Source organism: Phaenicophaeus curvirostris, chromosome 23 (assembly GCF_032191515.1).
Source record: "Phaenicophaeus curvirostris isolate KB17595 chromosome 23, BPBGC_Pcur_1.0, whole genome shotgun sequence".
Lineage (NCBI taxonomy): Eukaryota > Metazoa > Chordata > Aves > Cuculiformes > Cuculidae > Phaenicophaeus > Phaenicophaeus curvirostris.
In genome coordinates this window covers 6,387,136-6,408,993 of record NC_091414.1, presented here as the reverse complement: position 1 = coordinate 6,408,993, position 21,858 = coordinate 6,387,136, and the positions used below count along the sequence as shown (strand labels likewise).

General features: G+C 56.8%; 1 protein-coding gene across 1 annotated transcript in view; it reads left to right on the top strand.

Moving 5' to 3' along the window:
- The first annotated feature begins 683 nt into the window (after window positions 1-683).
- NKAIN1 (sodium/potassium transporting ATPase interacting 1) overlaps window positions 684-21,858 on the top strand; it is a 40,289-nt gene continuing 19,114 nt past the window's right edge. Inside the window, exon 1 of the mRNA XM_069875284.1 lies at window positions 684-735. The gene's annotated coding sequence lies outside the window, so the exon portion shown is untranslated. The remainder of the gene's footprint in view (window positions 736-21,858) is intronic.

The following is a 21,858-nucleotide window of genomic DNA, read 5'->3' as shown; positions in this document are numbered from 1 at the left end:
CAGATAAATAAATAAATAAAATAAATAAAATAATGCCACGATAAGGGAAGACGGGAGTGCCCAGGAGCAGCTCTCCATGTGCAAACCGCCGGCTCCGGAGGGGATAATAGCAATAAGTAAATCCACAGATAAATAAATAAATGAAGCACCGCGGCTGATGGGGGGAGGCGGGCGAGCCCGACGGCGGGTGCGGCTCGAGGCCGGCGCTGCCCGGCGCCCCCGGAGGCCCCGAAGGGCTCTCGGCGCGCGGCGCTGCCCGGCCCCGCCCCGGCCCCGCCCGGCCGCACCTCCCGCCAGGCCCCGGCGGCCGCGCCTCTCGCCGTTGTTCCGGCAGCCGCGTCCCGCCCTGCCCGCCGCGCCCCCCTCCCCGCCACCGCCTCCTCGCCCGCCCCCGGCCGTGCGGGAGAGAGAGAGACAATAGAAGGGGCCGGGGATGGACGGCGAGGCGTGCGCGGCCCCGGGGCTCCCGCAGCGGGGGCCGGCGCTGTGAGCGATGCCCCTTTCCGAGCGGCGCTCGGCTCTGCGCGGACCCGGCATGCGGGAGGCGGCGGGGCTGCCCTGAGCCCGGGGCTGCGGGGAGGCTGCTGGAGAGCGGGACATGTCGCTGCTGCCTCCCTGAGGCTCCCCGGGGCTTGGGGCTGGGGGGGTGGGTGGTGCTGCCGGCGAGGAGCTGGAGGAGCCATGGGGAGATGCAGCGGGAGATGCACGCTGGTCGGATTCTGCTGCCTGCAGCTGGTAAGGAGAACGGAGGGCCGGGGGGTGACCTTGCCCCGGGTGCCTCGCTGCCCCCTTACCCTTCATTCCCTTCCCTTCCCTCCGGCTTGGGGGATCGACCTCTCCCCGGCGCCTGCGGGGGCGGCTCCGGCAGGTGAGAGCTTTGTTCGCACCTGCGGGCTCTCCCCTCGTCTCCCCTCCCCTCCTGGTGATGCTTCTCGGGGTGCTGATCCCCCTCCCGGCGACGCTTCTCGGGGTGCTGATCCCCCTCCTGGCGATGCTTCTCGGGGTGCTGATCCCCCTCCTAGTGATGCTTCCCGGGGTGCTGATCCCCCTCCTGGCGATGCTTCTCGGGGTGCTGATCCCCCTCCTGGCGACGCTTCTCGGGGTGCTGATCCCCCTCCCCGAGTCGAAGCGAGAGGGAAACTTGGCACTTTGCAAACTCCGGCTCAGCCCCGGGGCCACCTCGAGAAAAGAGGGGAAGGTTTAATTTTAATAGGATTGTCGGTCTTTGTAATAATTAGGTGCCGTGCTTGCCGCCGCCCGCGAATTGATCTTCATCGGAGAGAGGAGCAGGGGGTGTTTGGAGGGGATTCGGCTCAAGCCAGCGCTGATGAGGTTGCGGTTTGTTATCGCGGTTGGGTGGTTCACCAACGGAGGAGGATCGGTGTCCTACAACTTGCCCCCGGAGCCATCGGGGCTCGTGGTGGCGAGGAGAAGGACGAGGAGATGTAAAAACGTGTGGCTGTCAGCCCGTGGTGTCCCCAGGGGTGGAGAGGGGATGAGTGGCTGGAGGCAGTGGCGGAAACGGGCGCTGGGGGTGATGGTGGCATCCTGCTGACCAGCAATTTCACAGAATCACAAAATCACCAGGTTGGAAAAGACCCCACGGGATCATCGAGTCCAACCATTCCCATCAATCACTAAACCATGTCCCTCAGCACCTCGTCCACCCGTCCCTTAAACCCCTCCAGGGAAGGTGACTCAACCCCCTCCCTGGGCAGCCTCTGCCAGTGCCCAATGTCCCTTTCTGTGAAAATTTTTTTCCTGATGTCCAGCTTGACCCTCCCCTGGTGGAGCTTGAGGCCATTCCCTCTTGTCCTGTCCCCTGTCACTTGAGAGAAGAGCCCAGCTCCCTCCTCTCCACAACCTCCTTTCAGGTAGTTGGAGAGAGCAATGAGGTCTCCCCTCAGCCTCGTCTTCTCCAGACTTTCTTCCCGGCGTTGCTCGTGTTCGTTCTCCGCCCTTTGGAAGGTGCTGAATGTGGAGGGCTCCTCGCCTTTGGATAGAGGGGGACCCAGCTTCAAAGCGAGTCCTCACCTGCAGGATTTGTGAGCCGTGGTGGGCTCAGCCCCAGGCCGAGGTCACGGCGTTGCCAGCGGGAATGGCCTCTCGTGCCCCCAGTTGTCCCCCCGTTTCCATCTGTAAACTCTTGCTTTGTGCTTTGCTCACCTTCCCTTTTATTGAGGATAAATCTGGTGGGTGATTTCTGGGTGTGCAGGAGTTTCCCGGCTTTCGGTCACTTCTTTTTTACCACTAGGCTCACAAAAATGTTGATTGGTGTTTATTCCTAGAGACATCCAAAACCGGAGAGATTTTAATCTCTTTATTTTAGGGGAAGAACTGAATCGGCACGAACTGGCGGGCTGGGAGAGCAGCTGCTGCTCACACCCAGAGAAACTTTGTGCTGCAGATTGGGGTCAGGCTTTCCTCTCCATCCCTTGCCCTGTGTGTCCTGGTGCTGCTGGCATCACCAAAGGCTTCACTCCAAAATTGTACCTTTACCAGTGGCCTTTCCAGCCCAGGCTCACCCTCTTCCTCAGCTCATTCCCTCTCAGCCTGCAGGATGCTCTCCCCAGGGCGGTGGAGTTGGCAGGTGCCATCAGGTTGTCCCCTTGGGTGATCAAGGCCAATATTCATCCTGGAGGATGGGGATTCATGGCTGGGGAGGGGACAATGAGGATTTGGGATGATGCTTGACCCTGGCTCTGTTCCTCTCCTCTGCTTCAGCTGCTCGGTGCCACCCCCAACACGGGGACAGCAGCACAGGGCTTGTGTCCCCCCGACCAGGTAGCCCTGACGTCTGTCCTGGCCCCTCTGTACAATGCTGGGGGGCAGCCGTGCTCCCAGTGCCCCCCAGTGTGCTTGGACTGGTGTGTGCTGGGCTGCCTGGGGAGCTCTGCCCCACTGCTGCGGGGTCAGCTGTGCCAACACCGAGCCTGAGAAGCACTCTGGTTTGCCCAACCTCATTGCTGGCTGGCTCGTGCCTCAGTTTCCCTGGAACTAAGCAGTGTGGGTGGGAGGCAGCCTGCCTTGGGGTGATGCCACCATCTCCAGCTGGTCCTCACTACCAGGCCACCTTCTTGTAGGTACCTTCCTGTGGCTGCACGGGTGTCATTGTGACCCGAAAGGCACCTTCTCACATTCCCTTTGGTTTCCGCAATGTTTGCAACCTGGTCCCCAGGGGATGCGTCCGTCCCTGGTCCCTCAGTCCCCTGGAGATGGAGGATGCTCCACGGCTGCAGGGTGCGGAGGTGCCGCTGGCACCTACTGGGCACCAGGTCCACATGGAAGATCCCCCGTGCTAGGCTGAGCGAAGGCAACACGCCCTGCCTGCTGCAGCCAGACCCCTGCCGGCTCTTCCCAGTTTGGGAAACTGGTTTTCAGGCCATGGCACAGTGGGGAGCCCAGGCAGCCAAATTGGAGCATGCAAATATCCTACATGTTCCTCTGCCGCTCAGCGAGGAGGTGCTGGGAATGCTGGATGACTCCACTCCCAGGGGACCGGCAGCACCCACCAGATTTTGCCTCCATTTATGTTTCATCTCTGGAAAAAAAACCAGGCACCCACTTTCCAGACACCCACCAGCCCTGCCCCACATTGAGAGGGGCTGCCGGGAGGTATTTATGCTGATGAGGTTGGCACGAAATCAAAATTCTCGTTTTTTCACTGGTCCTACCCTTTATTTGGGAGGCCGAATACCTGGCTGAAGGGGTCACACTGGTTTAGTAAACCTTTCCTCCCTGGTGTTCAAGGCCAGGTTGGATGGGGCTTCGAAGAACTTGATCCAGGGGGAGGTGTCCCTGTCCATGGCAGGAGGTGGAACTGGATGGGCTTTGAGGTCCCTTCCATTCCATGATTCTGTGATTCTCTGGGATGCCTGTTGTTCTTGGGAGGATTTCCCTTTTCTCTGTGTGAAGATGGGAGCTGCTGAGGTGGTTTGGATGGAAAAGCAACCCCAAGGTGATACCACCCCAGTGGCCGCTGCCAGCACGGGCGCAGGGGTGTGAGAGGTACAAGCTGCGACTCTCGTTAACTCTGAAGCCTAATGGTGTCAGGTACAGACTGGGACATCCATGCTGCTGCAGGGACGTGTGTCCAACCCTGGAGACAGGCATACGGGATATTGGGATGGGGCCAGCACCCTGTGGCTGCCCCGTTCTGTGCCCTGGGGCCGTGCCCAGGTGCTGGCACAGGGCAGACTCACTCAAGCCGGCTCCTTCTCCATCCCAAAGTGGTGACCCCATTGCCTCCCCGCTGTGGCGTGGGGCTCTCGAGGAGGGGGATGCAGCTTCATATCCAGAGCTGGGTGGGGACAGGAGATGCTCAGCGCTCCCACCTCCGCCTGGCAGAGCTCGGTGTCGCTCTGAAGCGGGGTTTTCATTTCCTTCTTTGTCTCTCTCTTTCTCCTTTAATTGGCTGGAAAAGCAAAGCTCATTTGGCACCTCCTGCCTGGCTGAGCTTGCCGGAGCCTGCCGGGCTGGCGGCGTGCGGTGCCGAACCGTGCCACGCTGTGCCAGCACTGGCATCCTTCCTCCCGCAGCCTCCAGCATCAGGTGCTGCAAGAGAGGCCACAGCTCCATCCCATCCTGTTTGACCAAGCCGTGGGCTTCTCACGGGGCACCAAGAGCCTCCAAGACGTGACCCCCCATCACCGACCATGGAGAAGGAGCTAATGGGATGGGTGAAGGGAGAGGATGGTTCCATCCCTTGTGTCACTCACCCACCTGCCAGCCCTGGGTGACGTCCCGTGCTCTCCCCATCACCCCTCCTGCCCTCGCTTGTCCCCTTTTGGCCACCAACCCTCTGGTTCCGACACTGGTGAGAGGCAGCCGCCTCCAACATCTGCCGGCATCTTTTGTCCTCGCGTGGTTCCCATCGTGTCTGATCCCCGGCACAGGGACAGCGTGAAGACAGAGGGACCAGAGCTCCCCTGGCCACCTTCCCACCATTGGGGATGGGGGAAAGGCGCTGGGGCTGAACTCTGGATGGGGGTTTTCAATTACACAATTAAATGCACAATTAGGTATAATTACCACCGCTCAGAAGGCGCGACTGTTCATAATAGGCATGTAATCTACTGCAGTCACTGTTTATACTGCTCCGCTCCGCTCCCTAATGATTATGGAAAGCTTTCACATTTGCATGGTTGCCATGGAAATGGGGGGGGACGGAGGCACCGGGGATGTTGAGCCCCTCGTTTTCCCCGCACCCCATCTCGGCGGGACGGGGCGATGCCTCCGTGTCTCGGGATGCTGGCATGGAGGGATGGGGATGCTGCAGGGATGAGCAGTGCTGAGGATCCAGCGAGAGACCCAGGGTAGGATCCTTATGTGTTAGAGGCATGAAAAACCCCCAACTCACATTGTCACCTCCCTCGGTGACCACCCCAGGAGGGACCGCGGGTGGCTGGGGAGAAGCATCCTTGCCTGGCGAGAGCATCCTCCAGCACATCGGCATTATTCACAGGCAGAGCTTTGCTTGACAGGCTGCTATAAAGGTTTATTGGTGCGCGTTTGGGAAGGCAGAGCGTTACAGCTCGCAATTAAAACCACGATTAAAGCGCAGTACGTCTAAATTTGCAGGACCAGCTAATGTGCACCCAAGAGTATTAACGAGACTGGTTAAAGATCTCTCTAAATCATTCATGCCGGTTTGAAACGCAGCGGTGGGGACTGGAAAATAAATGTCTCCAAGGGCTGGGTTGTAGAGAAGATAGAAGATGAGCCAGAAAACAGCTTGGCCCGACACTGAAGCCAGGAGGAAGGAAAGGTTGATGCACAATGTGATCGGCAAAGCCTAAAAGCCGATGGCCTCATTGATGTCTGAGAAAATGAGTCTCGCTCAGCCAAACTTGATCTTGTTTCTTATTGAGCTCACGAGTTTGGCAGCTGAAGGGGCCTGAGCTGCCATAATAGTGTTTAGATGCCGATAAGCAATTTGATTTAATTCTGGGTGGCTTTCTGTTAGGGGACAAAATTAGCGCTATGAAAAATCAATGATGCTCGTTTCAGTAGTAGAAAGAAGAGAAGGGATAAAATCACTGCTGGAGGAAACACATGGACTGATGGGATGGTGGCAAGCATCGCCTGGCGCAGGGTGAGCTGGGGATGGGACCTCTGGACCACATCCCTGCAGCCTGTTGGGCAGCTGGGTCACCCATCCCAAAATACATCACTAAGACATCAAGAGGGGATGAGAAAGAGAGCTCTGAGGTTGGAAGGTGCAGCAAAGCAGCTCCCTGAGAAGCTCAGTCTCTGTGGCTGGTCTGAGGGAAGACCGAAAGGTGGAAGAGACAATACTGACAGTCCTTAAAGCAGGAGAAATAGGGGAAAGAAGGTGGATTTGGGGAAAAAACCCCATCTTTTTAGTCCTGAAGGTGATTAACTGCAGCCAGAAATTACCTCTAGGTATGATGGCTTTTCCCCACCGCCCTTGGCCAACACTTGCCCTGGGATCAACGCCTCTGAACAACTGCAGTGGATGCTGGGGATGATTGGGGCATCACAGTGGTGGCAAGTGGACACGTTTCAGAGGTGCCGAGTGCCCTGGTTTGTGTCTCGGCAGCCAAACAGTTGGTTTTGCTGCAGGAGCTCGCTGCTCATGGATTGATGAACATCCTGGCCGAGCTCCTCACGGCTTTATTTGTTTGCAGACTCAGAGCCCCAGGGGATGCCCTCCCTGAGCCTGCAGGCTCTGACGGCTCCCACCACTTTTTCCTCCTGCAGTGGAGCTGTTGGGTCCTCTCCCGATGGTTTCTTTGGGGAGAAAGCAGAGGGAGGACCTGGAGGGGTTGAACAACTGAGCAGGGAGAAGGATTCAGGGCTCAAATGCTTCAAAACAGATGACCAGATGGCGGAGAAATTAAATTCCTGATGGGAAAACCCACATCCCTTTCTGGGACTTGGAGCCCACGGCGCTGCCAGCCCCGCACTGATCCCGCTTCACCTACAAATGTCGATACAGTGGTGGGTTACGGCTGTTGGGATGATGCTGGGTGCAGGCACTGGGGTTCCAGCATCCTCCCAGCCTTGTGCCAAGGCTCTGGGGCTGGAAAAGGGCTCTGGAGTGTGGCAGCTGGTGCACAAACCCTGAGGGGGGGGCATTGCCAGTCCTGCACCCCCTTTGCAGTCCCTGGAGGGGTGGCAGTGGGTGGCCCCCAGGTGACATGGGACTGAGCCACTGTGGGTGCTCCAAGGGACCTCATGGGTCCCTGAGGGGCTCGGGGGGTATCCCCCTTTCCCCAGCCCACCCTGGGATGTGCTGAGTCCCCCAACAACCATGCCGAGCCCACCAGCTCCACGAGGGCTCCCAGCAGCTGATCCCTGATGGGGAAGGAAGGGCTGGGGGTGGTGGGGAGGATTATTTGGGGGTGAGGGGAATAGCCCCTGGAAAGCCCTGTCCCCCATGGCCCGATCTCTGGGGATTACAAGGAAGAGATGATAGACTGGGGAGGGGTCCTAGCCAGATCCTGCACCCCCTTACTCAGCCCCTGGAGGGGTGGTAGCGGGTGGCCCCCAGGTGACACGGGACTGAGCCACCGTGGGTGCTCTGAGGGACCTCCATTGGTCCCCGAGGGGCTCATGGGTCACCCCCCTTCCCCAGCCCACCCTGTGGTCCCCTCGGGGCTCACAAAACAGCATCAAGTGGGTTTTCTTCATTCATGGCCTCAAGCCACAAAGTGATGGAGGCCACGTGTGACCCCTCAGGGACAGGAAAATAAATGTCTCAGAGGGCTGGGTTGTAGAGAAAATAGAGGATGAGCCAGAAAACAGCTTGGCATCGCCTTCCTACATGGGACTGGGGACACCTTGGGATGGTGCAGCCATCGCTTGGCACCGAGACTTGGGGTTATCCTTATGGCAAGGGGAGAAAATGGCCCAGAAGGGGTGATGCACAAACCCTAACATCCCCGTCCGTGCCAGCTGTACGTCTTAACCGCTCCTCCAGCGCCGGCCGGTGCGATGCAGCTTGTTACATATTGATTGCTGCAGCGCTTGGCCAAGCCGAGCTGCAGACAGGGGCTTCAGAGCCCTCTCATCCCAGTCCACCAGGCTGTATCCCCATCCCTCATCCTCCCGGGATGCCCAGAGCTGTCCTTGTCCTCATCGTAGTGCGGAGCTAACGACAGGTTTTGGCTGGAAGCACTGGGGCATTGGGGGTTGAGTGGGAAGAAAATATCCTGCCTAAATCCTGGGGGGATGCTCGGAGGAGCAGAGGGGCTCAGGGTGGACGTCTTGGTGTCTTTTTTTCTTCCCCCTATTTGAAAGCAGCTCTTTATCTCGGTTTTGAAAGTATGGACACAACAGCCTGGAAAACTGGGAAGGCAAAGTTGGCAGAGAGCAGCCTCTGTTGTAGTTAAACAGGACATTAAACCCCGAGTGGTTTATTAATAAGATTAATAACGGCTCCCAGGTGCGTGGCTGGAAAATTTCGCCCATCTTTGGTTTTTGCACTGCGGCAGAAGGAGATTTGGGGTAGAAAAAAAACCCAGTTATCCCAGTGCTGCTTTGCCTGCACCAGATGGGAGCAGCAGGGAAGGATGTGTCCCCCCCGCCATCCCTCCGATCCCGCCCCAGTGGGGTCGTACATGGGCACGATTTGCTTTATTATTTCATATTGATTCTTCCATCCATTTGCCCCTGCACTGGGGCCCATGGGGACCCACGCTGGGGGGATGTTTCAGGAGCCTGCAGGGAGTCAGGGGGCTCAGCACGGGTGTTGGGGGGCTCTGCACATCCTGGCAGTGCTGGGGGTTTAGGAAGCAGGAGCTCCGAGAGGGGGATGCTGGAGGGCACAGTGTGGGTTTCAAGGGGTGCCTTTGGGCTGCTCTGATGCCCGAAAGTGTGTACAAGTCACCTTCCCTGGAGGGGTTTAAGGGATGGGTGGACGAGGTGCTGAGGGACGTGGTTTAGTATTTGATAGGAATGGTTGGACTCGATGATCTGATGGGTCTTTTCCAACCTGGTGATTCTACGATTCTATGATTCAAGTATTTAGGGGTCCGTGGGGTGACCTCATTGGAGGGGAAGCCCAGCAGAGATGCTGGGGACCGTTCCTGCCGCTGTCACTTTTTCCCTGCGGGGTTGCACGTGGCCTCTATCACTTCGTGGCTTGAGCCAGTGAATGAAGAAAACCCACCCAATGCTGTTTTGTGAGCCCTGAGGGGACCAGGGGGTGGGCTGGGGAAAGGGGGTGACCCATGAGCCCCTCGGGGACCGATGGAGGTCCCTCGGAGCACCACGGTGGCTCAGTCCCATGTCACCTGGGGGCCACCCGCTGCCACCCCTCCAGGGGTTGAGTAAGGGGGGTGCAGGATCTGGCCAGGACCCCTCTCCAGTCTAACATCTCTTCCTTGTAATCCCCAGAGATCAGGCCACGGGGGACAGGGCTTTCCAGGGGCTATTCCCCCCACCCCCCAAATAATCCTCCCCACCACCCCCAGCCCTTCCTTCCCCATCAGGGATCAGCTGCTGGGAGCCCTCATGGAGCTGGTGGGCTTGGCATGGTTGTTGAGGGGCTCAGCACATCCCAGCAGCACCAGGGAGGCTTTAAGAAGCAGGACCTTGAAGGAAGGATGCGGGAGGACCAGGATGGGTTTCAGACATGTGTCTCAGAGCTACTCAGATGCTCAGAAGCAAGTATTTAGGGGGCTGCGGCGAATCCGACTGCATCCCCTGGCTCTGGCGAGACCCCCGAGGTGGGCTGGGAGCTGTTTGCAGGATGCAGCAGGCATGGTTTGGGAATCACCCACACGGGGGATGCTCCACACAGCCCTTTGTCACACGCGTGTGTGCAAGTTGCTCACAGCGCATGAGCTGTGTCACATCCTCGCTCTGTCCCAGCAGCAGGGACCTGTCCCCTTGGGGGGATGCGGAGTGGAGCATCCCTCGGGCACCCTGGGAGCTGGTGGTGACAATAATGACACTGCAAAGCCACCAGCACTCGCTGAACTCTCAGGTTCCCATCCTGGCTGTGTCCGGGCACCCTTATCATCCTCACTGCCCAAACTGGGTGTCACCCCAGCAGGAGACGCTGCCACTGTGTCTGGTCCAGCATGGCAGTCACGCAGGGGACACAAGCAAAGGCAGAGCAGGGAGAAAGCTCTGAGAGCTGCCTTTGCTGCTTGGTTCTCAGGCTAATTACCTTGATTAGGGCTAATTAGAGCTTTGGGTCGCTGTGGTCTGTTCCCATAACCTGATGGATAGTGCAGCCCTTTCCCACTGCAGGGCAGAGCCAGTGACCAGGGAACAATGACAATGGGAGCATGGCAGCAGGGAGCTGAGAGGAGCTGGAGCAGAGCGCGTTTGCTTCCTTTGGTCTCTTGCTGGGGAGGGAAAACATGAAGACCTTTGGTGGAAGGGATCTGGAAAGCCAGAGGGCTGGAGGTGGCCTGGCTCTCTCTTGAGACTGTCCCAGTTTGGGGCTGGGGGGTTGCAGGGAGCTGTGGGCACGTCGTGCTGGTGCTGGAGTGGCGTGTCTGTGCCTGGCACCTTGTCCCAGGCTCGTGCCGTCCTGCAGCGGTACCCGGGTACAAAGAACCAGGGGAGAAATGGCCGAGGAGAGGAGGATGCTCCAGGGCAGAGCGGAAGGAGCTTGGGCTGAGCATGGAGGGAGCTTGGGATGGGAGCAGAGGATGCTCTGGTTGGTGTGAAGGATGCTTGGGGTGGGAGCGGAGGATGTTTGGAGTGGGAACAGAGGATACTCTAGCTGGTGTGGAGGAGGCTTGGAGTGGGAGCAGAAGATGCTCTGGTTGGTGTTGAGGATGCTCCATTTGATGTGAAGGATGCTTGGGGTGGGAGCGGAGGATGCTTGAAGTGGGAGTGAAGGATGCTCCAGTCGGTTTGGAGGATGCTTGGGGGTGGGAGCAGAGGCTGCTCTGGTTGGTGTGGAGGATGTTCCATTTGATGTGAAGGATGCTTGGGGTGGGAGCAGAGGATGCTTGAAGTGGGAGTGGAGGATGCTCCAGTCGGTTTGGAGGATGCTTGGTGTGGGAGAGGTGGATGCTTGGGGTGGGAGGGGTGGATACTCCAATTGGTGTGAAGGGTGCTTGGGGTCATCATGGAGTGGGAGTGGAGGGTGCTCAGGCAGCACAGCGAGGGATGCTGAGGCTAACAGGGTGTCACAGGAAAACCTGTCTGCTCTCTCCTCCTGTGCAGTAATGGCTCAGATTAATGGTGGTCCTCAGCTCCTGCCTGTAAATGTCAAGCTGAGAGTCCTTGTCCCTGTCCCCAGCAGTCCCTGGGGCCTCTCTCCTGCACACCCCCCTCCCCTCCTCCTCCGCTCCACTGAATTGCCAGGGGTGGTGGGAGGCTGGGCTGTGGCCGTGGGGTTCAGCCTGGGTCCCCGCTGCCCTGAGCTGTGTCACCCAGCCCCGGGGAGGGACCCAGCGCCCACCCTGTGGGTGCAACAGCCAGGCATAAGGACGAGCAGCTTTGCACAAACCCTTTGCAGGCTCCAATTTGTATTTTCTCTTTTTTTCCCGTCTATTTTGGCTCAGGAACAAGCCCTGTCTCCCTTCCCCACCCTGGCGTCCCCATCTGTGCCTCTGGGACTTCCTCAGCTCCTGTCCACCGCTTCAAGCCCATCATCGGCCAGTTGCCAATTCCCTTTGGCAGCTGCTGGGACTCTTGAGCAAAACCGTCCTTTCCTGGACCTTTTTGTAGCATCTGGCGCCTTTTTCCCTTGGCTCGGGGAGGAGGGGACACAGCGAGAGCCGTGTGACAGCACCGGGGTGGCACAGAGCTGGCACTGCTGGCACGGCAGCTGGTGGGGTGGTCGGAGTGTGGCGAGGCTGGAGGGATCTGGGGGTGCCTGGTTGCTCCTCAGGGCTGGAGATGACACGTGTCTCAGTGGTGACATCCGCCCAGCACGGCAGTATGAGCCCCGTAGGCGATGGGCAGCCCCGCGGCTGTGGGTACCACAACTAGGCTTTGGTGGGGTTGATGCTCTGGGGTGGCTGAGACCAGAGCTCGCGGGGAGCGGGATGATCCCCAAGGGCTGGGGGTCCAAACGCCCAGCCTGCCTGTTCCTGCATCTCCTCCAGCTCTCAGTGCAGCCACAGACGAGGTGCTGTCTCCTCTCCCTTTGCTCCTGGGTCCATTGAGGTGATCAGCCCCTTCCCCTGGGGAGGACGCAGAGAGACGGGGAAGCACATGTAGGGTCACATCAGGACCTGGTTTTATTCCCTCCCGGGAATTCGCGTCATGTCTCTGACTCGGTGACTCCAAACAAGGGTTTAATTTGGCAGCAGCAGGCTGGTTTCGTTACAACCCACTCGATAAACACCAATTGATTATTAAAGGCTTTCTTTGCGGGAGGAGGGTCGTTTCTTTTTTTCCTCCTGAAGCTCCACGTGGGTGACCACAAACGGAGGCTGGGCTGCTCCCCACAGTCCCATCCAGCTCTAGGGGTTGGCACATCCCTGTCCCATCCCTGGAGCCACCAATGTTCCTCCAGCTGCGTCTCACTGGATTTTAAGGCAGCTCCTGCCAGGGCTGCAGCCCCTTGAGCCCAGCCTGGATCCAGCCCCAGGCTGCGGGGCTGAGCTTGAGGTGAGCGAGGCTGTAGTTGATTTGGGGTGTACCTGGTGCTCTGGGGATGTCAGGGGCTGCATTTAGGGGCACCTTCCCCCATTTGGGGGCCGGTTTACACCCCTTTGGGTGCAGGTGCTCCCCATCACCCCACAAGCACTCCCATTCCACCACCAGGAGATGGGTGCTGCCCCCAGATTTGGCACCCACTGGGTCCTGCTGCCCCAAACCACCTCCCCACAGGAGGGATGGGGATTTTCATCTCAAAATCTGGGGGGGAAAGTCAACACAGCAGCACCCATAGCCTGAATACCACACTGGTGGGGGAGGCTTCTTGGGGTCCCCCATGGGAAATGGGGCTCCACGACTCCTCCTGTGTCTCCCTGCTCCACCTCCTCCCTTGCAGGGGGACCCCAACCCCACTAATGACCCCGACCCCACTAACAACACTTTCTTCTGCCTCGCAGCAGCCCCAGGTCCTAATTATTTTTAATCAAGCCCCCCGCCCCTAAGGAAAGAGATGGGTTGGGGGTCTGTGGGGAGGCAGCACTGCCAGACAAAGCAAACCCAGCCCTAACCAAGGGGCTTGAATTATACATGGGGCATGAGCTCAGCGCCTGCCCTGCAATTAGCAGCGCCCTCATTAGCAGGGTTGATGGTGGGGTTGGTGTCCACCCCATAGCAGAGGAGGGGATGGAGATGGGGGGCAGGGTGAGATCCCTGGAGCCCCATTTTCCATGGGGACATGTCAGGAGTCCCCCCAGTCCTGTGTCCACGCCGTGGGTGCTGGTGGGCTCATTTTTACCCCCAAATTTTGGTATGGAGATCCTCATCCCTGCACCCAAAAGGGGGACCTTGGGGCAGCACCCATCTCCCAGCTAACAAATCCATCTCATATGGCTGTGAGGGGAGAAAGAGGGTTTTAGGGAAAATCCTGGATACCCTGGTGTGGGGCTGGCCCTGATGTCAGGGGAATGGGCTCATGTCCTTGTTGGATGCAGGGGACTGACGGGGTTTGGGATGCTTGGGGCAGCATCCTTCCCTACTCAGCCGTGGCGTTATCACCCGTGGTGACATCTCAGTGTCACGCTTTGTCATTAAAGGATGCGCTGAGCAGGGGGGGATGGCCCCGGGGCGGGTGCTGTGATGGATCCAGCTCTGGGAGCTCCGCATCCACCACCACACAACAAAGGGGTTCGTAAAAAGCAACCCCAAAACCCCCCTCCCGAATGCAGTGGGTCTAAAAGGAGGACGAACCAATTAATAAAAGCAATTTTTATGGATGTTTCAGAAGTCTCTAATGAGCTCCCATCCGCGGCAGCTGCTAATCGCGGCGTTTAACAATGCGCCGGTGGTCACGGCGCCTTATTAAATCCTTTCCACAATGAATGGGGAAAAGGTACCGGCGGGTTTAACGGCACCGATAAAGGAATTGTTCAAAATATTCAGGTTTCTGATTTTATTAGGACAGCGCTTCCCTTTGGATGCCCCTCCAGCTCCGTCGATCTGGTTCACAGTCGTGGGTGGGGTGGTGGTCGTGGTCGGATGCTCTGGGCTGGACCACAGTCCCGGAGCTTTGGGGCTCCTCTCCCATCCCTGGTTGTGGTGACAGTGATGGTGATAGGAGGAACTTAAAGAAAATACTGTGTAGGTTTGTTATTAAATCCCTCAATAAATAATGAGTGGCGCTAATGAGGTCCCGCTAAGACTTGCGCTCCTTAAAGTACCTCAAAAGCCATTGCAGGTGCTCGGGGAACAGCCAGGTCCTTTCTGTGCTGCTTGCACCTGCTTCCCACTGCTCGGATGCTTTTTGTATTCAGCACATGGGAAGATTTATCCTTGCCTTGACAGCACCCATGGGTGCCCTGGGCATCTTTCCCCTGCAGAGCGCTGGGATGAGAGACGCATCCAGCTGGGAGGAGACTCCCCGAGCGTTCCGGGAGCTCAGGGCTGTTATCCAGGGTAGAAATAAGAATAAATCCCTAATTCTCCAAGAAACTCTGGTCCACGGGGGTTTTGCTCACCCGGGGATGAGTGCAGGCAAGACAGTCCTGCCTGCAGCAGGCAATGATGCCCCTCACCAGGCGTTGTGGCTGCCCGCGGGCTGGGGAATCACCCTGAGGAGAGAGAAACCTGCTGGGTTTATCATATAAATCCCTTCTGTGCTGGCAGCTACCGCCTTGTGGGATGCTGGGCAGCTGAATCTCTTAAACCTATGAGTCAGGGTGGTTTTATCTTGTATTTTAAGGCTAAAAAAATTGGATAAGAGCTGGAAGAAACACCCACAATCACCAGGCTCAGTGGGAGCACCCAGTCAGCCCTGGGTACCACCTCCAGCTGCCCCTTCATCCCTCCGGGATGCAGGAGCATCCCCTCCTCCTCTGAAGCACCTTCGCCCTCCCATAAAAATAAATATTTTGGGAGCCACGCGTGGTTTCATCTCCCTGCCGACTGCTGCCGGCTGCTCCTTTCGCAGCGGCGTCGCTGCGAGGGATTATTTTTGCTCCCCAGCTCATTAATGGGGTTGTTACCAGGCAGATTTCCTCACCCGATTTTCTCCTTCCCAGCCTGCGGGTCGTGGGAGGAGGGACTGCTGGTTTCCATAGCGATGCGCTTGGCTTTAATCAGTATTTCTTTCCTGGGAGAATTGATTACGAAAGGTGTCACTAAATAAGTCAGTAAATTGGATTTTTTTTATATATACATTTTTTTCCTCCCCTCTATCGGATTATATTAACAGCGTCTTTGAGGCGCCGTTTCAGATCCAGGGGAAAATACCTCTTGCTTCTCGCAGATGTTGGGCTAAAGAACTTAACCGGGAAAATTAGCATCGAAATTGCCTGCGGCTTAATCCTTGTCCAAACGGGCTCAGCCACCACGGGCTGGTGGGGACATCTCAGCCAGGATCCATCCTATCCCACCCAGCACAGCATCTGGTGGGTTTTTTGAGACTGGATTGTCCTGCTCCTCCTCTTTACAATGGCCCAAAGCTGCTTTTCCTGAAGTGAGTGGCTCCTGCTTGCTCCCCGTCTTGATCTGATGCCCATGTTTGTCTCTGTTTCCCCCCTAGGATTTGGTTTTTTTGGGAGTCAGGCTCCCTGTATCTCTCCAGGCTCTCCATCCTCTTTGCCGTTCCTGTGCACCTCCTAAAATTAAGCCTGGTAAATCATAGAATGGTTTGGGTTGGAAGAGACCTTAAAGACCATCTAGGATATGCAAGATCAAAGTCCAAGATCCCCAAATTTTCAGCCTGAGATGCCCCAGATTTAAGCCCAACATCTCCCAAGTTTAAGTTCCAACACCCCCTAGATTTAACCCCAAATTCATAGAATCACAGAATGGTTTGGGTTGGAAGGGACCTCAAAGCCCATCCAGTCCCACCCCTGGGCAGGGACACCTCCCACTGGATCAGGGGCTCCAAGCCCCATCCAACCTGGCCTTGAACCCCTCCAGGGATGGGGCAGCCACCACTGCTCTGGGCAACCTGGGCCAAAGAGGGATTCCCAGATTTAAGCCCAGATTTCTCTAGATTTAAACCCTAATTCCCTAGGTTTAAGCCCCAATTCCCTATATTTAAGCCAAAGATCCCCAGATTTAAGCCAAAATTCCCTAGATTAAAGCTCCAGATCCCCAGATTTAAGCCCACATTCCCTAGATCTGAGCCCCAGATTTAAGCCCCAGCCCCCCAATTCGAGACGGGGCCGGATCCGTCCTCCCCCTGGTGCACAGATGCCTCCATCCCAGCTGAGCATCGCGCTGGGCTCTTCCTCACCCCATGGGCTGTGGGGCTGGGGCAGCGATGGGGTCTCCCAGGTGGTGGAGATGTTCCTTCTGTCCCTGAGTCCCATGGACAAACCAGGACCAGAGGAGATGCCAGCCAGGAGATGCTCTGCTGGGGCTGTGACCGTGGCTCTGCTCAGCATCTCCGGCCTCGCTGGGAGAATCCCCTGGCTCTGTGCAATTCCCCACTTACTCAGGGTTTTTCTTTTAGGGTTTTTTGTTCCATTTTAATCAATTCTCAGCCTCTCTGTGGCCGTGCTGCTAATGTGCTTTCTGCTGGGAGTCTCCGGCGTGGTGACGAGCTGCAGCTCATTGTGGCTAATTGAGGCGCTTGATTAATCCCGGTTTTCTTTGTCCACAAGGCTGCTTGCGTGGGGGTGGTTGGTGATGGTTTGGAGACGGCAAGGACCTCTGGGGCTGAGCTGGGGATCAGGGATCTCTGTGGGACCTGGGCACAGGGTTTGTCTGCTATGAGGTGGGGTGGGATGGGGTGGCTGGTGAGTGAGATGGGGTAGAATGAGATGGATGGGGTGGATGGAATGCATGGGATGCGTAGGATGGATGGGATTGATGGATAAGATGGGTGGATAAAATAGATATGATGCATGGAATACCTAGGATGGAGGGGTTGGGATTGGTGTATAGGGTGGATGAGATGGATAAAATGGATGAGGTGGGATTGGACGGAATGGGATGAAATGGGAAAGGATGGGATGGGATTGATGGATAGGATGGATAAAATAGATGGGATGGTAGGACGGCATGGGATGACATGGCATAGCATGAATGGAATGCATGGAATGCATTCGGTACATAAGATACATGGATGGATGGGTGGATGGATGGATGGATGGATGGATGGATGGATGGGGACTCAGTAGGATGGGATGGAATGGATAGGACTGATGGGACAGCAGGCTCCCCAGTTTGTGTTCCATTCCAGCTACACAGCTGGGTTATTCGGGCATGGCACGTGGCTGTACAGCCCCTTCACTTCCCTCTCTGCTTCCAGATGGATTTGCTCCAACCCACAGCCTAACTTTTCTATTTGTGGCTGCCTGAGGCAGCTTGGCCAGGCTCTGCTGCTGGGTCCCATTGCTCCCCTGTGCCCATTCCTCCTGCAGCCCCGTGCTGCTGGCTGTTGCCTACATCTCTTCTTCTCTTGACTTCTCCTTGTGGCATAACTTAGGCTAAAGGTTGTAATTCTGAGGTGTTTTCTCCACCAACCCTCTGTGCCTCAGTTTCCCCATTAGACCTTACCTGGTGGAGCTGCTCACCCTGCCCCATGCAGAGTGGTGCCTAGCAGGGCCAGGCAAGAGAAACTATTTTCCAGGTAGACTGAGGCACAGGAAAGCAGCACACAGCACCCGGACAGTACGGGATCAGCCCTTCCCTGGCCATGACTGGTGACCTTGGTGATTCAACCCTGTGGATGTGAAAGTACCTCAGCCTCAGGGGGACCCGGGGTCCTGGCTTGTTTCAAGGTCATTTGCAAGGTCAGGCTGGGTGGATGCAGAGCAGCGCAAGCTAGGGATTAGTAGAATCACCCCGGCTGTCTTCCGCGGGGACGCTTAAACAGGTTTGTGGCTTCTGAGCAATTCCTGAAGGTATGGAGCAATTCCCCATGGCAATAAAGCCTGTCGTGCAGGGGAGCATCACTCCAGAGCCAACCTCACTCTGACTGGGGAGATGGGAATGAGCCGCTTCAGCTTCCTCAGCTTTCCCTCAGCATCAAAATATTTCCTTGCTGGGAGGTGAGAGAAAGAAAAGTCTCATCTCAGCATCTATAGGATGGTGCAAACAATAGAGGTGGGATTGAATTCATAAAATTGTAGAATCATGGAATGGTTTGGGTTAGAAAGGACCTCAAAGCCCATCCAGTTCCACCCCTGCCACGGGCAGGGACACCTCCCACTGGATCAGGGGCTCCAAGCCCCATCCAACTTGTCCTTGAACCCCTCCAGGGATGGGGCAGCCACCCCTGCTCTGGGCAACCTGGGCCAGGGCCTCCCTACCCTCACAGCAAAACATTTAATTCTAAGATCTCACCTCTAACTCCCCTCTTTCATCTCAAACCCTTTTCCCCTGTCCTCTCCCTGCCCTCCCTGATCAAGAGTCCCGCCCCAGCTACCCTGGCAGCCCTTTCAGTACTGGAAGCTGCTCTAAGGTCTGCCTGGAGCCTTCTCCTCTCCAGGCTGAACAACCCCAACTCTCTCAGCCTGTCCTTGTACAGGAGGTGCTCCAGCCCTCAGGTCATCTCCGTGGCCTCCTCTGGGCTTGCTCCAACAGGTCCATGTATTAAAGTTAAATAGATGCAATATTGTATTGAGTAGATGTAATATTGTGTTAGAGTTAAGAGCACACGCTTGTAGGAAAATTTGAAATTTGTGATGCTTGCTGGGAAAAAAACCCAAAACCCTATTGAAATCCCTCTGGGGATTTGGCACTGGCGAGAGACAAATTCACCCCAAACTGGAGCCCACGGGACCAGTCGAGCCTCAGGGCTTTGTTTCAGCAGGTGTAAATCAGAAGGAGCCTGCGAGTTGGAGCATCCCTTTCCACATGGGAACCCCTACTGCCCCAGGTTTTGTTGTTCCCAGCATCTTAGAGCAGAGGTTTGAGGGTGTCTCCCTGTGCTGTGCCTCAGTTTCCCTTCCCTACAATAGAGTCAAACTGGGAGGGGGCTGACTTTGATACGCCTTGAGCAGAGGGCACTTTGCAACCTTTGGGCTACTCTTAGGGGATATTATGGTTATTATTGTTGCCATCAGCTGCCCTGAGGCTGTGTTTCCCAATGCTCCTTGTACAGCAGAGGAACCTCGCAAGGGTGGATGGAGTGAGGAGCATCAATCTAGGGTGCAGGGCTTGGAGGGGACGCAGCCGTCTGGGTGCTGGGGTCTCCTGGGGTTGGGTGCAATGGGTGCCCTTGCACCCAGGGGTGCAGCCAGCCCCGGGGCCGTATCCAGCCCATGGAGCAGGTTGGGTTGCTGGCAGCTGGCTCCCGGGATGCAGCGTCTAGACAAGCGCATCCAGCCGGGGCTGCTGCCACGTTCCCATGGCAACACTGCCAGATGCGGCGAAATGAAATAAATAACCGGGTATGGGGGGAGTTGAGGGGGGAGAAATTGTCGAGAGGAAGAAAAGCCCATGGGGTGGGTGGTGGGTACTGAGTGGGTGTTGGGGAGCTGTGGTGAAGGACCCCATGCACCCTGAGTCTCTGCCTGCACCCCCAGCATCCTCAGCCGCATCTCAGATATCTGGGATAGAATCGTAGAATCACCAGGTTGGAAAAGACCCACAGGATCATCGAGTCCAACCATACCTAGCAAATACTAAACCACGTCCCTCAGCACCTCGTCCACCCATCCCTTAAACCCCTCCAGGGAAGGTGACTCAACCCCCTCCCTGGGCAGCTGTTCCAGTGCTTGAGCCATGTGCCAGGAGCTCCTAAATCCATCAATGCCAGCACTGGGGGGGCAGAAAGGGGCTGTGCAGAGGCCCGGTGCCCCCCAAAACCCACTAGCATCAATGCAACAGCTGGGGAAGGACATGATTTGTGCTTCATTCACCCTGCTCTTTGCTCCTTCCATGTTCTGCAGTGGGGCTGCTTGGTCCCAGAGCATCTTTTCAGCCAGGGACCGCGTCCTGCTCATCACCAACCAACACCAGAGCGCTCTTGAGCCTCCGGCGCCTTTAATTTCTCTTCCTTTGCGCTTCCACAAAGGGTTTTGCAAGTTGGAAGTAGGTCAAGAACTTGTTTCCAAGTCATTAAATGAAGTCCCTGGGTTCACAGCGGTGTTTGCACCTTCTTAATAGTCAATTCGCTCGCTTGCCATTCATTTAAATCGCAGCCAATTTCCCTAAGTGGAGACGGGCAGCTCGTGGGTACCGCACATTGAAAATGTCTCTGACAGCTCCTCAGGCTCCCCAGGAGCAGAGTGAAGAGCGAAAATCACTAAAATGCCTTAAACTGCCTCAAAAAGAGGAGTTGTGGGGGCTGGGTGAGCTTTGCAAGGGTGCTGCGGAGCTGAGGATGAGCTGTAGCATCCTTTGGGGCTGGGAGCTGGGGCTGAGGGCAGGATCCAGCTGGTCTCCAGCAGCCCCGTGAGCATTGTCAGCCCCAAGGGTGCTTTGGGGACTCCTCGACTTGGGGCAGGAAACATCCCTTATGGGAACCAACGGCGTCGAGCATAGAATCATGGAACGGTTTGGGTTGGAAGGGACCTCAAAGCCCATCCAGTCCCACCCCTGCCATGGGCAGAGACACCTCCCACTGGATCAGGGGCTCCAAGCCCCATCCAACCTGGCCCTGAACACCTCCAGGGATGGGGCAGCCACCCCTGCTCTGGGCAACCTGGGCTGATGCCCCCCCACCCTCATAATGAAGAATTTCTTCCTAAGATCTAATCTAAATCTCTCCCCTTCTAATTTAAAACCATTAGCATCCCACCTACGGGCTGCAGCTCTGCCCAAAGGGTATTTTCTCCTTAAACCCCAACATGTTTTTGGCCAAATCTCCTAGAAATGGGGCGTTTCCACCCCAAGCAACCAGGATGGGCTTAGCAGAGGGGAGCGATGCTCTCGCAGCATCTTCAGACACAGCACAAAAGGGAATTGGAGGGAGAGTGGGAAAAAAAAAAAAACAACCAACCCCAAATCTCTTCAAAATGCAGCGAAATGAAAAGTTAAATCCCTGGCGAGCCCCAGGCATATGGTGTGCGGGAGGAAATCACCCGGCTGAAGGATAATAACCCATCAGGGGGGACCAAAGCCCCGCTCAGCTCCTGCCACGCCGCAGCGCGGAGGGGAGGGCAGGGGGGTTATTTCAGCCTGACGCGCAGATGCTGCTGCTGAGATCAAGGGCAGCAGGCAGCCGGGAGGAGCATCCGACACCGGGAAAAGATGCAGCTGGATTGTCAGGACTTTTCAGTCTTTAGGGAGAATATTTTCCGGCAGAAACATCTGTTTTATTTCAATCTTTAGGGAGAATTTATTCGGGGCAGTGGGAGCGGAACATCTCCTTTCTCTCTGGGTTGGAACCTCTTCCCATCTCCTTTTTGTCTGGGGTGGAACCTCTTCCCAGAGCAGTGGTGGCTGCCCCATCCCTGGAGGGGTTCAAGGCCAGGTTGGATGGGGCTCGGAGCCCCTGGTCCAGTGGGAGGTGTCCCTGCCCATGGCAGGGGTGGAACTGGATGGGATTTGAGGTCCCTTCCAACCCAGACTATTCGGTGATTCTATGAAATACATAATTGTGTACCTGGAAAAAATCACTGCATGAGCTTGGACAGTGGCACCACGTGAGATGTAGGTGGAGAGATGGGGATTCACTGACCCATGTCCCCAGATGTGACTCCCTGCCTGCTGCGCCCTGGGGAGATGCTTGAGGGGCTTTGGGCTGGGTGAGGGGGTGGTGAGCAGCGCGGATGTCCCAGAGCATCGCCCAGCACAAAACCATGGGGCTCGCAGCTTTGGGGGGCTCAGGGCAAGATGGGAAGGGCCAGTCCCACACAGGTGCGAGCAAGCGAGTAGGATAGAGGGATTGTCCTCCTC